The sequence below is a fragment of the Lithobates pipiens genome, unplaced genomic scaffold (genome assembly GCF_037356315.1).
Source record: "Lithobates pipiens isolate NorthernLeopardFrog02 unplaced genomic scaffold, aLitPip1_a1.2 Scaffold_10, whole genome shotgun sequence".
Lineage (NCBI taxonomy): Eukaryota > Metazoa > Chordata > Amphibia > Anura > Ranidae > Lithobates > Lithobates pipiens.
Window position 1 is genome coordinate 2,696,342 of NW_027507686.1, and position 23,285 is coordinate 2,719,626.

General features: G+C 46.0%; 1 protein-coding gene across 1 annotated transcript in view; it reads left to right on the forward strand.

The window, feature by feature from the left end:
* Positions 1–623: 623 nt before the first annotated feature.
* The window catches only part of ANKRD11 (ankyrin repeat domain containing 11), a gene marked incomplete in the record, with an annotated part of 181,987 nt that continues 159,325 nt past the window's right edge, over positions 624–23,285 (forward strand). The window contains 1 exon segment of the mRNA XM_077451033.1: positions 624–1,120.

Here is a 23,285-nt window from a genome sequence, read left to right on the forward strand (position 1 = left end):
TATATATATATATATATATATATATATATATATATATATATATATATATATGTATATATACACAGTGATGACCTATATAAATATATATATATACACTATAAACACACACACATATAAATATATATATATATATATATACACACAGGTGAGAAAGGAGGACAATCATGATGAGAGTATATATATATATACACACACACACACACACAGGTGAGGGGGGGCAATCGGGTCACGTGCTCCTTCCTGGGGGAATTCTTTTCTTTTATTACAATGTATCTTTTCAGGGAGCGGAAGGGGCGGAGCCAGCACATTCTCTGTGTTTTCAAACAACCCCGCCGGCTCAGCCAATCAGGACGCCTCCTGTCAAAGATTGACAACTTTCGACCCGGCCACCCTATCCCCTCCCCCTGACGTCACGAGCAACACAACAACAGAGACTTGGAGGGAGGAGCTGAGTTAATAGGAAGGCGTTACCCGCCTACTTCCCTCCCCCCTCCTCTCCTCGTGTCTCCACCCCCCCCTCCGCTTCTGCATTTACTCTGCGTCACTCGGTGCGGCCAGCCAATCAACTCCTCCGAGGCACACGGCCGGTGACGAGCCGGCCAATCAGAGGCGCCGTCACGTCGCCACCTCCTCCGTCTCTCAGGGAGCGCGCCTCGAGGGAGTCAAAGGGCGCGTGGAAGCGGCTCGCGATGGAAGGAGCGTTGTGGGGGCGCGCACGGGAGCGGCCTGTGAGACGATAGAGAGCGAGCAAGAGAGAGAGACAAGCACCGGAGGAGTCCGCCCGCCCGCCTTCCCCTCCCCCCCTTCCCTCCGTACACGTATCTCGGCCTGACACCGGTCACCGCCCCGCCGCCGCCTTCCTCCCCCTCCGCCCGGGATCCTGTGACCTCCTGTCACCGCTCCGCCGCCCCCTCCTCCGCCTCCTCGGATCTGCCGCACCGGTCACCGCCGGTCTCCGTTCCCTCACCGGAGGAGGGGAGGAGGGGGAGGTAGGCCGCGGCTCCATGCGCCACTTCGCGGCCTTCCCTCCCTCCCCCTCCTCCTCCTCCACCGCCAACACCGGACTACTTCACCGACACTGACCGCCCGGAGACCTGGACACCGACCGGGACCGGACACGGTAAGAGGACACCGGGGGACGACCAGCAATGGGGGAGGGGGGACTACAAGGACCAGCAATGGGGAAGGGGGACTACAAGGACCAGCAATGGGGGAGGGGGGACTACAAGGACCAGCAATGGGGAAGGGGGGACTACAAGGACCAGCAATGGGGGGGGGGACTACAAGGACCAGCAATGGGGGGGGGGACTACAAGGACCAGCAATGGGGGGGGTAGGGGGGGACTACAAGGACCGGGAAGGGGGGACTACAAGGACCAGCAATGGGGGGCTAGGGGGGACTACAAGGACCAGCAATGGGGGGGGGGGAGGGGGACTACAAGGACCAGCAATGGGGGAGGGGGGACTACAAGGACCAGCAATGGGGAAGGGGGGACTACAAGGACCAGCAATGGTGGGGGGACTACAAGGACCAGCAATGGGGGGGGGGACTACAAGGACCAGCAATGGGGGGGGTAGGGGGGGACTACAAGGACCGGGAAGGGGGGACTACAAGGACCAGCAATGGGGGGCTAGGGGGGACTACAAGGACCAGCAATGGGGGGGGGGAAGGGGGGACTACAAGGACCAGCAATGGGGGGCTAGGGGGGACTACAAGGACCAGCAATGGGGGGGGGGAAGGGGGGACTACAAGGACCAGCAATGGGGGGGGGAAGGGGGGACTACAAGGACCAGCAATGGGGGGGAAGGGGGGCTACAAGGACCAGCATTGGGGGGGGGGGAAGGGGGGACTACAAGGACCGGGAAGGGGGGACTACAAGGACCAGCATTGGGGGGGGGAAGGGGGGACTACAAGGACCGGGAAGGGGGGACTACAAGGACCAGCAATGGGGGGGGGACTACAAGGACCAGCAATGGGGGGGGGACTACAAGGACCAGCAATGGGGGGTGGACTACAATGACCAGCAATGGGGGGGGGGGGGAAGGGGGACTACAAAGTATAATTGTCTTTCTTTTGTAACTTTATTGCAATTTTACAGAATGACACATTGTTGCGGGTTGCGCACGGCGGTGTCTTGCGGTTGTTGAGCTGCGTTTTGTACAATTGTAACATTTGGTTTGCGCTGCGCGTGTGTGGGGTGAGGGGTCCATAGAGAAGAGTTCTCCGTACATTGAGGGCGCTGACCTTCAGTGCGGGTCGGCTGGACGGTGTCATAGACCTCTGTTATGCCTGCGCTTTATTGTGCGCTTTCTGAAAGTGCATCACGGCAGAGCCACACGCCGCACCAAAATCGCAGGAAATGGAAGTCTGACAAGGTGCGGGTAAAGCGCAGAGCACTTCTGTCATCTCTGGACATGTATTGGCCACCTGAACGATCGATTTTTGCTTATATGGATCCTGTTTGCTACATGGTGACTGCGGAGGAGGAGGTTGTCCAATCGCATTGCATGGTCTGTGGGCTTCGGTGCTTTTGGGATCGGTCATAATGATTGCGGATGTGAAGGTCTCTCCTTGTAAGAATCTCTTCGCTGTCACACAGCAGTTTGGGAATATCGCTTGACCTGTCAGTTTTGACCCTTTCACTGCCCGAGCTGTGTTTGCATTTTAGGCCTGAAAATTTCAGACCCCCCCCACCAAAAAAAAAAAATCTATTTTCTGAATGCAGACACCTCTAGAGAAAAAAAATAGCGGTAGTTCCAATCTGTCACACAATATAACCGCAAAGGTCTAGTAAATGCAAAATTTCAGTACAAAAATACACTGAAGTTTAATTTTAGGGCACAAAAACATAATGAGAAAAAAAATGAGAGTTTTGGTAAAAATAGAAAAGATGAGAATCACAGCGAGGAAATGGAGACCCAACGCGTCAAACCGTAAATTCCCACGCGGCTGTGAAATGGCGACAAACTTCAGTAGCCGATATTTTCTATAGGCAACTTTTAAAAGATGGTCTTCAGTATGGTGTTGCGGGGGAGGTGTGGTGCTAGAAATATTGCTCCTTCCTGGCATGCGCGGCGATGTGTGACGCCAATCTACGTTATGTGTAGGGCCCCCGACACATCCGTGTATGTGGGGGTCAAATATCTTTTGGCGGAATTTAATTATCAAAAAGTGTCCTGTGTTCACCAAGCAGTTGCTGGGGGGGGGGGGGGGGGCAAAGAAGCCTGCGATAATCGTATTTGGAGTATCTATACGGCCATTTGCATCTTCCGTTGTGATTGGTCAGGTATGACACTCGTTAACAGTGCTCAAAGTTAGACTTCAAGTGGACCGTCAGTCAGTTTTCATCTTTCCATCTATTAAATCTTCTGCTCCTTGTAGTTTTAACTTTGGATAGTAACATTTTTATTTTTTTCTACCAGTAAATCCCTTATACAGCCCCACTTCCTGTTTCTTGTCTGGTCATTAGCCTAGGCCAGTGATGGAGAACCTCGGCACCCCAGATGTTTTGGAACTACATTTCCCATGATGCTCCACTACACTGCAGAGTGCATGAGCATCATAGGAAATGTAGTTCCAAAACATCTGGGGTGCCGAGGTTCACCATCACTGGCCTAGGCTTATGACATGCACAGCTCTCTCTCTCCTGAGTTTCTCAGTATCAAAGGGATGACGAATCATAAGCGGTCCAATGAGAGTTGCAGAGCTGGAGGTGTGTCTCTGTGTAAATCCAGGAAGTGAACAGGCAGCAGCTTCAGCTGCCCACAGTTAAAATGGCTGCAGCCAGACTCAGTGGAGGGAGATTTCTGCAGCATATTTGACAAGTACAGAATCACAGTATATATATAAAATAATATGCAGTGTGGTTGGAAGGAAGCTTCAGAATGGTAAAGAGGTTTTTATTACAAATTGTGTGAGCCGACTGCAGTTCCTCTTTAAAGCGGCGGTCCACCCTAAAATGGACCTTCCGCTCATCGGAAAACCCTCCCCCCCCTCCGGCGCCACAATTGGCACCTTTCAGGGGGGAGGGGGGTGCAGATACCTGTACAGTACAGGTATCTGCACCCACTTCCGGGATAGCTCTCTGCGGAAAGGGGCGTAGATTACGCCCCTTTCCGCAAGTGCCCGCCCCCTTCCGCAAGTGCCCCGCTGCCTGCTGGGAAACACACAGATCCCAGAGACAGCGGGGACCGTCCTTATTGCGCAGCACGACTCGTGCATGCGCAGTAGGGAACCGGGAAATTAAGCCGAAAGGCTCCACTTCCTGATTCCCATACCCAAGATGGCGGCGGCAGCACCCGAGTGTCGATCTAGAGATCGGCTTCGGGTGCCGACATCGCGGGCGCGCTGGACAGGTAAGTGTCACTATTTTAAAAGTCAGCAGCTGCAGTATTTGTAGCTGCTGGCTTTAAAAAAAAAACAAAAAACGCCGAGTCCCGCGTTAACCTCCCTGTCGGGGTGATTATTTCAGTGTTTTGATGCTCAAAGCGGTACGATTGTTTTGCATGGAAATTTTGGCGTTTTTATATTGTAGGCCTGTAATTCTTGGGAATAACTCACTTAAATCTGTCCAAATACGAGTCTAGTAGACATCCCGGGTATGAAAATTTGAAACGTGAAATCATAAATTATAATATAATCGATAATTGTAACAATTGAATCATTTTTTTAATTATGAATTGTATATAATCAAATCAAAAACACAGAAATGTGCTCAGCTGCGGAATTGTTGCTGTCATTACTTTCAGTGTTCGGATTTCCCCACAAATTGCTCAATTCTGCAAGTGATTCTAATTTATTATCGCGGTTTTCTAGCTGGTCTAAATCAGTGTTTGATGTAAAAAAAATATGCTTTTTGGTTGCTATGGACTATCTCCAGCTTCCAGGCAGGAAGAACAGTATATATGATATAAAACGGCATGCAGGGCACAGGACAGAGCACTGGGGACAGAAGGGATGTGAAACGATTTGATACACTGTAGTCTTAAATGACATTACTGTATTGTTTTGAATTTGGCGCCGTGATCCGGATCCTGCGATGCGATCCCGGGTGTAGCTCGGGTGTTACCGCTTTTGCTACTGAAAATCCACCCCGAGCCACACTCGGGGAATAACGCTATGGAGGCTAAAATAGCCATACCTGGAATTCAGCTCTAAAGGCCTGTGTGAGAAGCCTTCGATGGAAGTGGTTTCCTTTTTTTGATTGCCAAAACACGAGGCCCGGGGCCGAGTGACGGCTTCTGTCTCCGATTGTCGGTGGTGCTTCATGTTTCCTTGGAGCGACTCGGCTGGAGAAGAGACTTGTGTGCAGCGGATCCGCCTCTATACTGTGTAATAAGAGGGTGATGGGCACATGCAGGCCAGCAATACAACACAAGTGGTAACTGTCAACAAACTGTTCGGTTTTGTCCTTTCCAAAAACTCTTGGCAGTGCCAAGTTGTGCGACTTGTTTTGGGCAATGCAGATTCTACTTCCGAATTTTATTACAAGGCGTACCTTGGCCACAATCTGCCGTGTCCACCGAGCATTTGGTAATGGAAGCCAAATCGGCGAATATTGACACAAGAGGGATCTTGTGCTTTACTACATGAGACGGTAACCCTTTACAGGGGCACGTTTGATCGCTCAACTTGGTACATTCAGCCTGCCAATCGGGGTGGATTTGATTTAAATCACCATTTTTAAAGGGCGACATACTGCAGCTGCTGACTTCTTTTAATAAAAGGACACTTACCTGCCCTGGAGTCCAGCAATGTTGGCACCTTAGCCGATGTTGTCATTAGCTGTTGGGTGCTGATGCCGCCACTGCCGGTAAGAGCCCTTTCACACTGCCAGTGCCCGGGCATTTTTAGCTGTGCTTTAGACCCCTTTCACACTCAGGTATTTTTATGGCACTTTTGGCCCAAAAATAGCGACTGAAAAACTCCTCCCATGCCGTCTGTGTGGAAAAACCCCCCAGTGCCTTCACGCTGGAGCGGTGCGCTGGCAGGAAACTCCTGCAAGCAGCATCTTTGGCGTGGTGAAGGTACACCGCTCCTGCCCATTGAAATGAATGGGCAGCGCCGCTTTGCCTGGTCGTCTTAACCCTTTTTTGGCCAGAAAGCTCTGCAAAAGACGGTAAAACGCCGCAAAAAATAGCGGCGCTTTACAGTGGACGCCACCGGGGCCCCAGTGTGAAAGCAGCCTTACTGTCTTTGCGCCACTTTTAACTCGTGTTGGCGGCCGAATAAAGGGTTAAAAGTGCCCTCTGCACTTTGCAGGCGCTGCTCATGAATTTTAATGGGCGGCGTATACACCGCTCCTAAAGTGCCTTGAAGCTGCTTGCAGGACTTTTGTTTGTCCTGCCAGCACACCGCTCCAGTGTGAAAGCACTGGGGCTCTCACTGCGATTTACAGATGAGGCATTTTTTTCAGGCGCTTTAGAGACGCTATTTTTAGCGCTAAAGCGCTTGAAAAACGCCTCTAGTGTGAAAGGGGTCTAACGGGAACCCAGCAATGAAGTATATTAGGGCTTCATAACGGGTCCCTACTGAGCATGCGCAAGGCTCTGCTGCGCTCTTACTGGCGGGGGAAGGAGGAGGGAGCCGAGCTGCTGATGTAATTTGCTGCGATCTCCCAGAAGTGGGGACAGGTATCCCCGTCAGCCACCTCCCCCCCCCCCCCCCTCCTGAAATGTGGCATCGGAAGGGGGGAAGAGGAGACAAATGAGCTGAAGTTCCACTTTTGGGTGGAACTCCGCTTTAATGCATGAAGATAAGATAACCTTCTGCCTTTTTATAATCTACAGCTGCTCTCCTGTTACCTTTTTAGGCTTGACCCGCTCAGATGATGATGATGATATGGTGGCCTGGGAGCTGAGAGCAGCCTGGAAAAGCGGAAATCTCTAGACCTGCTAGATGGAGGTTTTTTTTTCCCTGAAATGTGTATTCAATATCATCTTCACTTTCAATATTCTCATCACTTCCAAGTGTGGATGGTGTGCTCAGTGCTGGGCTCGGGTATTTGGAGAGGACCCGGTTTGTCTTTCTGGATGAAGACCTTCTCTGCAGTCTCTCGGCATCAGCTTTGGACTAAACCATGGTGTGACCTCTGAGCACAGAAGGAAAATGTGTTTTTGTTGCCAGTAAAAGATGACTCGGCTATTTCACTAGTTGTCAGAGTTCCCATCGTTGGTTTCTTACTTTGGTTTGCAACTTTGTATGACTATAGATGAGAAGATCTCTGGCAGTCACTGAGTGTCAGGAGGTGAATGGATTCTGGGCCCATCGGTGACGGCCCTCCTGGTGTTCTCATACCACCTGGATCGGTACAATGGTGGAAGACTGAACTTGCTGACAGGTCTGCCAACACATTGATAAACCTCACTTTGCAAGGAGTGTCCTTGTCTGGTGTTCATTATTGCCCCCCGGAAAAATCCCACATATCGCAGATAATTCAAAAGTTCTCTCTCCTTTGCACCTTTTTTCATTTTTTTTTTTTGTTTTTTTTTCTTCCCCCCCCAAAAGTTGCAGACTTAAAGGAATAGTGCATGCACGTCTCCTGCAGATCTGCCGGTACATCCCATACAGGCACGCAGATACACTGACTGGAAGAATCGATGCTAGAGATCGACCGATATCCTTTTTTCCAGTGCCGATATACCGGTATCTTTGCCACCTCCCCAGACCAATAGCCGATATTATGTGCATTAAAGGGTTTTTTAATTATTTGTTTTTTTGTTTCATCAAAGTGCCTGGACAAGGGGGAGGGGCTGTATGCGACAACGCTTGACGGGGAACACACAGCTATTGAAATTCAAGCTGTGATATTCCCGGTGCTCTATTCAACCAGGTGGAGGAGGCGGCTCTCCTTTCTCTCCTCTCTTCTCTACACTGGGGACAACACTGGCTGCACTTAAAGAGGAGCTGCACCTAAAAAAAAAATATTAAAAGCCAGCAGCTACTAATATTGCAGCTGCTGACTTTTAATAAAATCACACTTACCTGTCCCAGGTTCCAGCGATGTCGGCGGCAGATGACGAGCGATCGCTCGTCTCGCTGCTGCCACCGCCGCCATCCTCTGTCAGGGAATCGGGAAGTGAATCATGACGGCTTCACTGCCCGGTTCCCTACTGCGCATGCGCGAGTCGCGCTGCGCGTCTCTTATGGTCCCCCGCTGTGTCTCTGGGAACTGTGTGTTTCCCAGAACACAACGGGGGGGGGGCGGAGCGTCTGCGGGGGTCTGCGGCGGTCTGGCCGGAAGTGGGTGCAGTTACCTGGATTATCCAGGTAACTGCACCCCCCTCCCCCCCTGAAAGGTGCCGATTGTGGCACCGGAGGGGGGGAGGGATAAGATTAGCGGAACTTCCCCTTTAGGGTGAAGAACCGCTTTAACTCTTTTATCATGTCCCCAGTCTCTGACCATTTCCTGTATAAAAATATTTTTTAAAAACAGTAATTTTCGGTTTTCGGCCTAGTGTACTTTTCATTTTCAGTATTGGTTTCGGCACCAAAAAAACGATTTGGTGCACCCCTGATTCATTGCATAAATATCCCTCTCCTAGGCAATTCCCCATGTACTTCTTTTTTTTTTTTTTTTTTTTTTTATTGCTGTCACAAAGATTGTAAAAAGTCTATAAGACCCCAAATCCCTCCTCTTGACATTTTTGAAAAATTTCAAATGCAGATCGGCGATTTTAAATACTTTTTTTTTTTTTTTTTAAAACTGGTGCCTTTTTTAAGATGCTGGTAATCTGGGAAGTGATGTCATGACATCTCTTCCGGGTTGCTAGGTCTGAGACCCGAACGAAGCATCGGCTTTGGGGTCTTCGGCCAGCCGGCGGATGTCACAGTACCCATGAGATAAACAACGTTCAGGAAAAAGTTACAAATCTATGTACACTACAAACTGTACGATTTAGGGCTGTAACTAATGATTATTTTCATAATCGATTAGTTGGTCGATTATTATTTCGGTTAATAACCTTAAAATAAAAGAGGTAATTTTGCTGCCATTTGCATTTTTAAATATTTTTTTGGCCAATTTGTTGTTGGGCAGATTAAAAAACAAATTGCTGCAAAAATGCATTATTACATTGCTTTTCTGCAGCTTCTCCATTGAAGTATATTGAACCAAAAAATTAATTGGCACCGTTTTGCGTTGGGGGGTGGGGGGGGAGTCCTTGTATTTTCCAAATAAGCAGCAGCTGAAAAAATCATGGATGTGAACGTGTCCCATAGGAAACCATGTAAATGAACTGTAGTGCGTTTCTGCAAAAAGCACCAAAAAACAGAGGTGTGACCCAGGCCTGAGATGTTTAGTAACCTAATGGGGGTTAAAAAACTAAGTACAAAAAGAGAAAATAATCGCTACTGTAAGGGGTTCCTTTTTTACTACGGGACAGTGAAAGTAATATTTATTTTAGTTTGGGTGTTTTTTTTTGTTTGTTTTTGTTTTTTTTACCCCCATTATGTTACTGGCCGATTAATCGATTATGAAAATAGTAATCAATTAATTTCATAATCGATTAGTTGTCGATTAATCGATTCGTTGTTTCAGCCCTAGTACAATTGAATTGGTTCTGATTTCGCCGTTTTACTAACCTGACAGCTTATTATCCTAAATGGGAAACCTTCATTTTGTTTACAAGTATTTAAAGATTCTAACTACCAGCAAGAATAAGTCCTGTCATTTCAGATCCATCATGGCAGCGCCTGGTAGCGGCTGTCCAATCGCCTGCTGCTGCCACGCCCATCCCTTTGTTGTGTCACCGCCCCATTTTAAAGTGAATGGAACGGTCGGGGAGCCAACAGCGGGTCAGAGGTGACAGTTGCTCTTTAAAAATTGATTTAAATCGAGTTGCTTTAAATCAAGTCTTTTTACTAGTGATTTAAATCCGTCTCGAGTTAAAGTGGAAGTAAACCCATCAATTTTTAAATTTAAAAAAACGGTTACATTCCCGGAATGCAAACTGCACATTGGCTGTGCTCTCAACCAAACTGTCAAAGCATCCAATGGCTGGCGTCATAACAGATCACATGTGCAGCACCTCGGCAGCTGAAGATTAAACGGAGGCAAAGATGGCCGCTTCCGTGGCTGAAAATGATAGGAGGGTTTACTTCCACTTTCAATCGAATCCACCCTGCAGTACACTGACCACGGTTTATCAAGGCTGCTGAGCCCTGACAGTGTGGTCAGTTTACTTGCCTCCGTTGTCCGCGGCTCTCCTCTGTCCCGTCTCTTACAGCCCCCCCCCCCCAAAAAAAAAACTGTTGGCTTGTGCCCCTTCCCTTGCTGCTTATTTAATTCTAATATTCATAATCCTCTGTTTAATAATTTGATGTGCCCCAGTGCATGTTTTACAGAAGAAAAATGCTGATTTCTAATTTTTTTTATTTTTTATTTCAGATGCATCTCAGCGCTCACGTGATTTTTTGCCTCTCTCCGCTGTCATCAGTGGGAGTTCTCAGCCCCATCCTATTGTAGCTGTCAGACTGGGAGAGGAGAGCGACGAGCAGTCACGTGAGCGCCGGGGAGTGATCTGATGGGTACAAATCGGCATATTTCTATAAAACGCGGACATAGGGTTGTTAAACGGAGGTGGTCGTTATGTTCCTGACCAAGCGGGTTTTTACAACCACTTTATGTTGGGTGGGCGTGGATTGTTTTTGCAGAACAAGCATATTGTTTAGTGTCACTTTAAGGATTTTCAAGCTTTTGTGTTGCACTAAATTCCGCCTTTTTTTATTATTTTTTTTAATTTTTTTACAGACTGGTATTATTCAGCGGTTTGTACTTCACCTTTATGCCGCTATTTGTTGTCCGTGGTTCTCCGGTGCTTTTTCTTTTTGGTTTTATACAAATGAAACTTCAAAGGGAAGAAGGTTTACTTTCCTGTCACACACCTTTTAGACTGGTATTTTGTTTGTGAAATGCTTCATTTAAACTACTACTTATTGTCACACCTGCCTTTAAAAAAGAGAGCAGAGAAGAGCGTGGGAGCGAACGTTCAGAGACACGTCGAGCTGGTTTTATTAAACAAAGCCGTGTGTTTGAGGTCGTCCTAATTGTGACTTTCTGCTGCTTGTTGCATCATCCGGGAAGCAGATTTGTGTCTCAGTATTGTGAGGATGTGACCGTCACGTGCGCTGCCAGTCACAACCTGCATTATAAACACTAGTAAAGGATATCTGATGTTGGGGGGGGGGGGGGTTATTCATCGAGTGGAGGGATTCGTGGTCTGGGCCCTCGTCAAATAGTTGCAGGCTCAGTATTTTAGAAAACGGCTGCATTTTTTTTTTTTTGGAGTGTTGAAATACTGATGTATTGCGTAAATGGTAGGAAATTTCTATTTCTGAAAGTGCTGCTTTGAATTTAAAGGGCTTGTAAAGTCTAAACACATTTTTTTTTACCTTAATGCATTCCTTAAATTAAGGTAAAAAAAAAAAAAAAAAAAAATTTAGGTGTCAGCTTCCCTCCTCAGCCCACCTTTACTTACCTGAGACCCCTTTCGATCCAGCCGCGTGCACATCCGCAGATCGTTTGTCTCGCTGCCATTGCTGGGGTACGTCAATCAGAGACAGTGACTATGGAGCGGGGGATGGGGGGGTGTCCCTCGTCCCTCTTTGTCAATGGATGCAACCGAGGGACTCGGGGTGAGCACACATGAGTCCCCCCATGGAAAGTGGCTTCCCATGGGGGGCACTGTACAGAGGAGGGGCAGGAGCACCCGTGGGAGGCTCGTAGAGGAGGTCACCTGTAGGACAGGCTTGTCCAAAGTCCGGCCCGCATTCCGGTTTGATGTGGCCCCCACTTGGAATTTGCATATATATATACATCTGTGCCCCCAAAGCTCGAGCGTGTGTTTTTTATGCTGTTAATATGTCTTTAGCCTGACAAATCCTGAGCGCCACACTAATGCTTAGTATAAGCGGGGGCATGTGGCTGGGCGTGTTCACAAGTGTATGTGACAGACTATGAAGCTGACAGCGTGAAGGGCCAATCAGAAACTGACTATTCCCAGACTCTGCATTTGCAGAGATTGGGGAAATGTCACGGTGCCTGTGATTGGCCGTGGCGCTGTCAGCTTCATAGCTGCTTGAGCACATAGACTTGTGAACACGCCCAGCCACACGCCCCTGCTTATACTAAATTAGTGCGGTGCTCGGGATTAACACTAACAGCATAAAAAACATAATGGCACTCGAGCTGATTCCTTCCTTTAAAAAAAATAAAATAAAATGTTTTATATATATTTTCATTCTCGTCTGAGCTCATCATTGAGGGAGTGAGAGAAAGAGATTTCATATGATGTTATGCAATGAATAGTATGCTGTTTGCAATAAACTTTGCATATATAAATCTCTCTCAGGCTGGTTGGCCCTTACACATGTTCACTTCATGAAATCTGGCCCTCTATGTAAAAAAAAAAAAAAGTTTGGACACCCCCTGCTGTAGGGGGGACTCCTCACACAAAGTAGACAAGTATAGAATTTACTTTTTACAAACCCTTTTTAAAGGAGGGTTGTAAAGGCAGAAGGTGGCATTCAGATTAAAAGCCTTCTATGTGCAGCCCCCCCCATAATACTTGCATGAGCTTATCTAGATCCAGCAATGTTGTAGGAGTATCTCAGCTGCCCAGGACTCCCTCCCCTCATTGGCTGAGACTGCAGAGAGGCATCATTGGCTCCCACTGCTGTCAGTCAGTGAGAGAGAGCAGGCCAGCATGGGCAGTGTATATTGATTGGTTTGCAAAATAGGGGATGGATAGATCTATAGCATTTTTATCACTTTTTTAATTTTTTTTTCCCCTGGGACTGCAGCAGATCAGTGCTATAAAAATGCACTGATTACTGTATAAATGTCACTGGCAGGGAAGGGTTAAGTGTTCCCTTGTGTGTTCTAACGGGAACTGACTGGAGGAGAGAGAGATCGCTGTTCCTGATCACTTCCTACTCGCACTGTACTCCTCTGTTAGATCAGGGACCTGTTTGTTTGCATTGACAGATCCCCATTCTGGGTCTGTGAAGTGATTTGCGGGTGGCAGGCGGACATCACGGCTCCTGGCCACGTGTATCGGCTCCCACGCTGTGCAGTGGGCGGCACGCACCTGCTCTTAAAGGGACCGCCGTACTGATACGGTGATTTGCTGGAACGAGCGTTAAGTCAGGTGTGTGAGATATAGATATATAGATATATAGATATATAGATATATAGGTATGTATATATGTGTATATATGTATATATATGTATATATATGTATATATATGTATATATATGTATATATATGTATATATATGTATATATATGTATATATATGTATATATATGTGTATATATATGTGTATATATATGTGTATATATATGTGTATATATATGTATATATATGTATATATATGTATATATATATATATATAATATATTATATATTTTCAATTTTTTTTTATGCATTAACTTTTGTGTAGCAGCTACCCCTACACCCCCCCAAAAAAAAAATACCTGAGCCCCATCTCTCCAGCAATGTTGACAAATGTCTAAGCCATCCTGGATACTACTCCTGATTGGCTGAGTCAAATCAGCGGCCCATTGGCTCCACATCAGTCGGTCAGCCAATCGGGGGAGAGGGGGTGGTGCCTCCATAGAAAGCTGCTGATTTTTGGGGGGGGGGGGGGGTTAGGTGCCAGGAGCAGCAAAGAGGGACCTGAGAAGAGGAGTATCTGGGCTGCTCTGTGCAGATCCATCCGCATAGAGGAGATGAGCATGACATGTTTGGTTAAAAAATAAAAATAAATGTTACATCGTTAACGTTATCAGCAAGTAATTTAAAAGCTACTATATGCTATTGTTTTAGAATATTGTGTATCTAAACATGGAGGATATATACAGGACTGCAGATGTGAACCAGTCCGGCGTTATTCACCATGTAGATGAGCTGGAGAAATGGGCCCCGTTGCACTGCTTACAATCTTTCACGGGTTTGAAATGGTGAGGCTTTTAATGATTTACTTGCAGCCGCTGCTGATCCCGGTATAAACCTCCTGGTGTGAATACAAACTTGGCTCCAGTAAGAGGCGTTCAGTTTCATATCCTCCTTCTACATATGCCGATTCCAGTTTCTGCTGTTTGTGTTTTGAATACTTTCAAGCCCAGATCAGTTTTCAGTCCCGGTGAGGAGTGTTGAAATGACGCTCCTCTTCTCAGCACATGTCGTGGTTGAAGAATATTTCGGGGTGTGATGCATGTTGAGCGTTGTGATCGTATCTCCATATATATATTGAAGGCCCCCATTCTAAGAACGATTCACATCGATCTGCAGGACTTTTGGTGAGCGATCAGGAAATGTACCATAACCTCATTCTCTAATGGAAGCCTGGCAAAGTGCAGGTAACGTGATGAAAACCCCAGGGGTACACTACGCTGCCCCCCTTCTAATGAAGCCTGGCAAAGTGCAGGTAACGTGATGAAAAACCCCAGGGGTACACTACGCTGCCCCCTTTCTAATGGAAGCCTGGCAAAGTGCAGGTAACGTGATGAAAGCCCCAGGGGTACACTACGCTGCCCCCCTTCTAATGGAAGCCTGGCAAAGTGCAGGTAACGTGATGAAAACCCCAGGGGTACACTACACTGCCCCCCGTCTAATGGAAGCCTGGCAAAGTGCAGGTAACCGTGATGAAAACCCCAGGGGTACACTACACTGCCCCCCATCTAATGGAAGCCTGGCAAAGTGCAGGTAACGTGATGAAAGCCCCAGGGGTACACTACGCTGCCCCCCTTCTAATGGAAGCCTGGCAAAGTGCAGGTAACGTGATGAAAACCCAGGGGTACACTACACTGCCCCCCGTCTAATGGAAGCCTGGCAAAGTGCAGGTAACCGTGATGAAAACCCCAGGGGTACACTACGCTTGCCCCCCTTCTAATGGAAGCCTGGCAAAGTGCAGGTAACCGTGATGAAAACCCCAGTGGTACACTACACTGCCCCCCATCTAATGGAAGCCTGGCAAAGTGCAGGTAACCGTGATGAAAACCCCAGGGGTACACTACACTGCCCCCCATCTAATGGAAGCCTGGCAAAGTGCAGGTAACCCTGATGAAAACCCCAGTGGTACACTACACTGCCCCCCATCTAATGGAAGCCTGGCAAAGTGCAGGTAACCGTGATGAAAACCCCAGGGGTACACTACGCTGCCCCCCTTCTAATGGAAGCATGGCAAAGTGCAGGTAACGTGATGAAAACCCCAGGGGTACACTACGCTGCCCCCTTTCTAATGGAAGCCTGGCAAAGTGCAGGTAACGTGATGAAGCCCCAGGGGTACACTACGCTGCCCCCCTTCTAATGGAAGCCTGGCAAAGTGCAGGTAACGTGATGAAAACCCCAGGGGTACACTACACTGCCCCCCGTCTAATGAAGCCTGGCAAAGTGCAGGTAACGTGATGAAAGCCCAGGGGTACACTACGCTGCCCCCCTTCTAATGGAAGCCTGGCAAAGTGCAGGTAACGTGATGAAAACCCCAGGGGTACACTACACTGCCCCCCCGTCTAATGGAAGCCTGGCAAAGTGCAGGTAACCGTGATGAAACCCCAGGGGTACACTACGCTTGCCCCCCTTCTAATGGAAGCCTGGCAAAGTGCAGGTAACCGTGATGAAAACCCCAGTGGTACACTACACTGCCCCCATCTAATGGAAGCCTGGCAAAGTGGCAGGTAACCGTGATGAAAACCCCAGGGGTACACTACACTGCCCCCCATCTAATGGAAGCCTGGCAAAGTGCAGGTAACATGATGAAAACCCCAGTGGTACACTACACTGCCCCCCTTCTAATGGAAGCCTGGCAAAGTGCAGGTAACCCTGATGAAAACCCCAGTGGTACACTACACTGCCCCCGTCTAATGGAAGCCTGGCAAAGTGCAGGTAACCGTGATGAAAACCCCAGGGGTACACTACGATTGCCCCCCTTCTAATGGAAGCCTGGCAAAGTGCAGGTAACGTGATGAAAAACCCCAGGGGTACACTACGCTTGCCCCCCTTCTATTGGAAGCCTGGCAAAGTGCAGGTAACGTGATGAAAACCCCAGGGGTACACTACGCTTGCCCCCATCTAATGGAAGCCTGGCAAAGTGCAGGTAACGTGATGAAAACCCCAGGGGTACACTACGCGTGCCCCCCCCCAACTGAGGGGAAACCCACAGCTAAATATGAAGGGGGGGGGGGGCTTTGGGCTTTTCACAGGCTATATGAACACTGTTTTAATGGTCATCATATGGATTGCTGTACAAACTACTGACCCTATGGGGGTTGTCGGAGCAAGACATAATACTTTATTTCTTTACCTGGCCTAGGATAGCGTCTCTTCTTTATCTATGGAGGGGACAATAGTTGTAGTGTGCCAAAAATGAATTTACTTCCCCCCCCCCCCCCCCCCCCCCAAATATTTTAGACATGCAGTTGCTACCATAGTGGTTGGGTAGGTGATGCTCCAATTTAAGGACTGTGAACACTTGGAGAAAGTAAAAAGCACCCTTTGGAAGAAGAACCTTTACAATTATCTGATATTTATATGAACACGGGCTCATCCATTTATTTAAGAACCGCATCCCAAAATTATATAAATTGGAACACTAGTTGATGGACTTTAGAGGTGAAATATTCTAAGTCAGATATGTTTAAAAAATATTTTACTTTATTTTTGAACAGCAAAAACTAGGATTTTTATCATTAAAATATACAGGAACAAGAGAGTACGTAATGGTACAATACATTGTGTTATAAATGATACAGCATGGTGATATTTCCCAGCGTTCGCCCCTATATCGGGCTTCCTCAGGGGATGCTGTCCTTTTGTACACTATAGTGCTTTCTAATAGAAAACAATAAAATATTTTAAATTAGTTATAAAAAAACTAGAGATGTATACATAGTTATACATTCATTTATAGTTATGCAATGCGTCTCCCTTATCAGGTCATCATTGCTTTACAATTATCTGTCCAGCTGTTAATTTGGTGGGGGGGGGGTCTTTGCTGCTTTCTCAAGTCGCATTACAGGGCAGCATCTGAGTGGCTCCTCCCATCCGAAACAAGAATCGCATCGCCCACAATTGGAAAAACCTGTCGCATTATTCAGCTTTTCTGACTGGATTTACATATGTTTGTTGGTTTCAGGCCGCCATGCTTGTTGCCTCCCTGCCCGGCTGCCTCTGCAGACCTCACGGAAGGCCGGGCATGCCTAGGACAGTATCTAGTGAGGGACGCTCCCTGGTCGCCCGGGTTTTGCTCCTTCTGGGGAAGATACAACACATGCAGGCACTCACATTGAATCAGATCTGGATTCTTTCACTTCCCCCAACGGCTTCTCTCCTGCTTTTTTTCTTGCACGTTGCATCAGATGCTTCCCCTCACTTTAGTCACCACAAAGGGGTTTCGATGGAAAGACAGAGCCGAGGCTCCCAGTTTTGTGTACCAGCCAGTCTTCTTGCATATCTTGACCGAGTACCACAGAGCTCTTCTCCATCAGGAATACTGTGACTGTCTGCTGGTGATTCAACTCATCTTTGGAAACCGCCTCCTATAAGGCTTACCTGTAGGTAAACAAGTCTCCTAAACCTGTGTGGTTTAGGAGATATTCCACTCGCAATGCGCCGCTGACTGCAGCCGCGCACGAGCACAGGGATTCTCGGCCAGAAAGTCTGGCAGACGCCGAACTCTGCCGGGAAAAAAATCTCCCGTGCTGGAGTGACGATATTGCGGCTCCGGGCACTCACAGCGCTGGAACCGCGATACCGCAAGACACGCCGAGGGAAAATGTCAGGGCCTCGTTCTAAGGTAAGTATTTCAAGTATTCCATGTGATTGGAGCAGAGATCAGTGTTCACTAAAAGAAAGCCCAGCCCCCCCACAGTTAGTAACACGCCCCTAGAAACACTTAACCCCCTACACTGCCACCCACTGGTTAACCCCTTCACTGCCAGTGTCATTTACACAGGAATCACTGCATTTGTATAGCACTGATTGCTGTATAAATGACAATGGTCCCAAAAATGTCAAAAATGTTCGATGTGTCCCATAATTTCACAGTCACAATAAAAATCGCTGATCGCCGCCATTACTAGTAAAAAAAAATAAAACAAATCGCAATAAGCGATTAATTGTTTGTTCAAAGTTATAGCGTTTACAAAATAGGGGATAGTTTTATGGCATTTTTATTAATTTTTTTTTTTTTTTTATAAAAATGCCATAAAACTATCCCCTATTTTGTAAACGCTATAACTTTTGTGCAAATGAATCGCTTATTTTTTTATTTTACAAAAGTAGAATAAAATGTTTTTATATATTTTTGGGGGATATTTTTTTATAACAAAATAAAAAATGCTTTTTTTTTAAAAAAAATTGTTGCTCTATTTTTTTTTTATAGCGCAAAAAAATAAAAACCGCAGGGGTGATCAAATACCACCAAAAGAAAGTTCTATTTGTGGGGGGAAAAAAAAGACGTCAATTTTGTTTGTGAGCACGACCGCGCAATTGTCAGTTAAAGCGACGCAGTGCCCAATCGCACAAAAGTGGTCTCGTCTTTGGCCAGCAAAATGGTCCGGGGCTGAAAGTGGTTAAACTACATCGTAAATTTTTTATTTTTTTTGGCACCGTGATAATCTCCTCTCCTTTCCAAATTATTGCTTTTGTTGTAACCAATTTTTGGGATGAGGTGCCGTATCTATAACGGACCCCTTGCCACATAACTTCACCAAAAAACCTACATGCGGTGTCTCATTAGTAAGACCCTTATGAAGTCAGATTTTTTTTTCCCTGCAAGGTTGGATGTATTGCAGCCAAACGTTGGGGACGGTATGCAGTTGAATAATGTGTGTGTGGCCTATAAACCTCAGTTTGACATCCTGGTTTAATTGTCGTTGTTGTGAAAGATTATATGTTGTAATCCTTCTAAGAAGTTCTTTGTAGTCTTGGGCCTAGCGAGCTTTTCCCCCCCTCGTGTATCCACTGTATATGACCTCATTCCACATGAGACTTCTAGTTATCTCTCCTACACTCCTCTCCTACACTCCTTTCCTGCTGGCAGGGAAAAAAAAGCTTGATGTTTGTAAACTCGTGCAACGTGATTGGGGCGTTCATTGATCAGTAGAATTTATTTTTGCCATTGAAATGAATTACGCTGTTGCACATTTTTTTTTTTTTTTTCTTTTTTTTGCAGATGGGTTGATATACCCAGTTTGTATTCCTATACTGTTTTGCTGAAAATATTATTATTCATGATTTATATAGTGCCAACAGTTTACACAACGCTTACAATGTAGAAGAGGGGGGGGGGGATTAGCACCATTACAGTACAGTTCAATACAGAAGGGCCCGGCTCATAGAGCTTACATTCTAAAGGAGGGTGTGGTGGTACAAAATACAAAAGGTGATGGAGGGGGGTTGGTACAAAAGGTAATAGATGCGGGGAGGGTATTTGATGGGGGGGGGGGGGGGGGGGGTGGCTCGGGGACTGTTAGGTGGGTGAAGTCCTGGAGGTGAGCATGAGAGGAGGTAACTGGGGAGCCAGAGAGCAGGAGGTCCTGGGAGGAGTGGAGGGGACGATTTGGGCGATATCTGGAGATGAGGTTGGTGATGTAGATGGGGGGCGATGTTATGGTTAGCCGTTTGAATTTTATATGGTGAGGCAAGCCGGTGAAGGGATTGGCAGAGAGGGGCGGCAGTCATGGATTGGTTGGTGAGGTGTATTAGTCTAGCAGCAGCATTTCATAATGGACTGAAGGGGGGGAGGAGCCTGCATAAGGGTAGGCCGTTAACCTCCCTGGCGATTTTTCCAGATGTAGCTCGGGGTTAAATTCTAGTACCATTAGTGGTAACCCCCAAGCCACACTAGGGATTGCATTGCAGGAGCCTGGGGCGGGGACTTACCTTGTCTCTGGGATCCTGCGATTTCCCCCCCTCCCCCCCACTCTGTCCAACCCAAAGCCTCTGTGTGCCAGGCATTCCCTGCGACGTCACGCGTGGGGGCGGAGCCAAGCAGCAAGTTCAAAAAATGTAAACACATATACAGTACACTGTAATCTTAGATGACGTTACTGTATGAAATTTCACAAGCCCTGCATGATATTGTGTGTGTATATATTGTGTATATATTGTATATATAGTGTGTGTGTATATATAGTGTGTGTGTATATATATAGTGTGTGTGTATATATATAGTGTGTGTGTATATATAGTGTGGTTGTGTGTGTATATATAGTGTGTGTGTGTGTATATATAGTGTGTGTATATATAGTGTGTGTATATATAGTGTGTGTGTGTGTGTGTGTGTATATATAGTGTGTGTATATATAGTGTGTGTGTGTGTGTGTATATATAGTGTGTGTGTATATATTGTGTGTGTGTGTATGTATATATAGTGTGTGTGTATATATTGTGTGTGTGTGTGTGTATATATATTGTGTGTGTGTGTGTGTGTGTGTGTATATATGTGTGTGTGTGTGTGTGTATATATATTGTGTGTGTGTGTGTGTATATATATTGTGTGTGTGTGTGTGTGTGTGTGTGTGTGTATATATAGTGTGTGTATATATAGTGTGTGTATATATAGTGTGTGTATATATAGTGTGTGTATATATAGTGTGTGTATATATGTGTATACACACACACACACACACACACACACACACACACATATATATACATATACATATACATATATACATATACATATATATATATATATATATACATATATACATATACACATATATATATATACATATATATATATATATATATATATATATATATATATATATATATATATATATATATATATATATATATATATATATATAATATAACATACATACATACATACATACCATACATACATACATACATACATACATACATACATACATACATACATACATACATACATACATACATACATACATACGTATGTATGTTTTTATTTTTTTGTTTTCTGCCTGGAAACTGGAGATTGTCCATAGCAACCAAAAAGTGCCCCTTTTATGTCAAAAGTGGTTTTAGAGCAGCTAGAAAACAGCGATAATAAATCGGAACACTTGCAGAATTGAGCGCTACTGAATGATGGGGAAATTTTATTTTATAATTTTGTTTTCAAACGTCGTCATACCCGGGATGTCCACTAGACTCAGCTAAACGTTTTTCATATTAAAAAAAGTCTGTAAACAAAATGCTGCTAAACATGACTTTTATGTTTAGCGGAGTTTACAAGCATTTGGTGTTTCAAATGAATCTGAACCCATTTTTTTTTTTTTTTTTGGAATGCAAAAAAAAATCTAAACGGCCTAGAACCAATTGTAAGCGACCTGCCGCCCCCCCCCCCCCCCCCGCCCCCCGTGTACATGTAGTCATAAGAAAATAGGAGAGCTGAGAAAATGCCCTAACTGTCTGTTTACCAGCTGAAGTGTACATGAGGCCTAAGCCATTAGGGGGCCTTATCTTTGGACTACAGAATATAGTTTGCCTGTCATGTTGTGTAGATCTAATGGGAGTGGTTGAGGAGTTGAGCAAAAGGCAATGGGCAGGGCTGACACCACTTAAACTAGGGCTGAAACAACTAATCAATTATGAAATTAATCGATTACTATTTTCATAATCGAATAATCGGCCCACTAACATAATGGGGTTAACAAAAAACTAAAATTTAGCCCTTTATAGTAACAAAAAGAGCAAATCGCTACTGTAAATATTACTTTCACTGTCCCATAGTAAAAAAAATTAACCCCTTACAGTAGCGATTATTTGCTCTTTTTGTACTAATTTTAGTTTTTAACCCCATTTTGTTACTAAACATCTCAGGCCTGGGTCACACCTCTGTGTTTTTTGGTGCTTTCTTCCAGAAACTCACTACAGTTCATTTACATGGTTTTCTATGGGACACTTCACATTCATGATTTTTTTCAGCCGCTGCGTATTTGGAAAAGACAAGACTTTTTTTTTTTTTTTTTTTTTTTAAACGCAAAACTGTGGTATTTCGTTTTTTTTGGTTCAATATACTTCAATGGAGAAGCTGCAGAAAAGCATGTAATGCGTTTTTGCGGCAATTTGTGTTTTTTTTTTTTAATCTGCCCAACAACAATTTGGCCAAAAAAATATGTAAAAATGCAAATTGCAGCCAACTTTTTTTTTTTTTAGGTTATTAAAGAGGAAGTAAACCCTGATGAGTTTACTTCCTCTTTTTTTCCCTGCAAAGGTAAAGCATAATGGACTACTATGCATCGCATCGCATAGTAGCTCATTATGTGTCACTTACCTGACACAGGAGCCAGCGAAGTCGCCGCTGATCCCTGTAGTCCACCGCATCCATGTTGCTGGTGGCGTCTCGCAGCTCCGACGAATCACAGCGGCGAAGCCGCGATGACGTCACTCCCGCGCATGCGCACGGGAGTCGCGTCTCGCAGCTCCGCCGCTGCCACTCGGCGAAGCCGCGATGACGTCACTCCCGCTCATGCGCACGGGAGTCGACAAATTTGGCAAATCCATTCATGGATTTGCCGCATTTAGTGCGCCTGCGCGCCGCTGTCTATGGCGCATGCGCCGTAGACAGCGGTGCCCATTTTCGGGCAAATATCTCCTAAACCATATAGGTTTAGGAGATATTGCTTGGACCTACAGGTAAGCCTTAATCTAGGCTTACCTGTAGGTCCAAGTTGTTTGGAAGGGTTTACTTCCTCTTTAACCGATTATTCGATTAATCGAAACAATAATCGGCCAACTAATCGATTATGAAAATAATCGTTAGTTGCAGCCCTAACTTAGACCACAAAAAAAACGCTGTATGTGTTTAGCCCACAAGACGACTATAAGGCCCCTTTCACGCGGACTTTCTGATCGGCTCTGCCTGTTGGTTTTTCAGGCAGTCCTGATCGGATACTCCATTCACCTCCTGTGGGGTAGCGGATGTCTGCTGTGACATTCCCGCTGACGTTTACTGCCGGAAGATCCGGTCCGTGAAATCCAGATGGATGGAAACCCTATTTTGGTGGATCGGATGAAAACGGACATCCATAGAGGAGAGCGGGGCTCTTGACAGGTCTGTGTGAGTGGAGATGGACCCATCATCCGCTTCGTCATCCGCTTCGTCATCCGCTTCGTCATCCGCTTCGTCATCCGCTTCGTCATCCGCTTCGTCATCCGCTTCGTCATCCGATCGATTAGAACGGCGCCATTGCTGAGGATTTGACAAATCTCTCCAGTGTGAATCAGGGCTGAATGGGAGATTGTGGACGGGAGTCTTCTGTACACATAACGAGGAGAACCTTCTTACATGGAC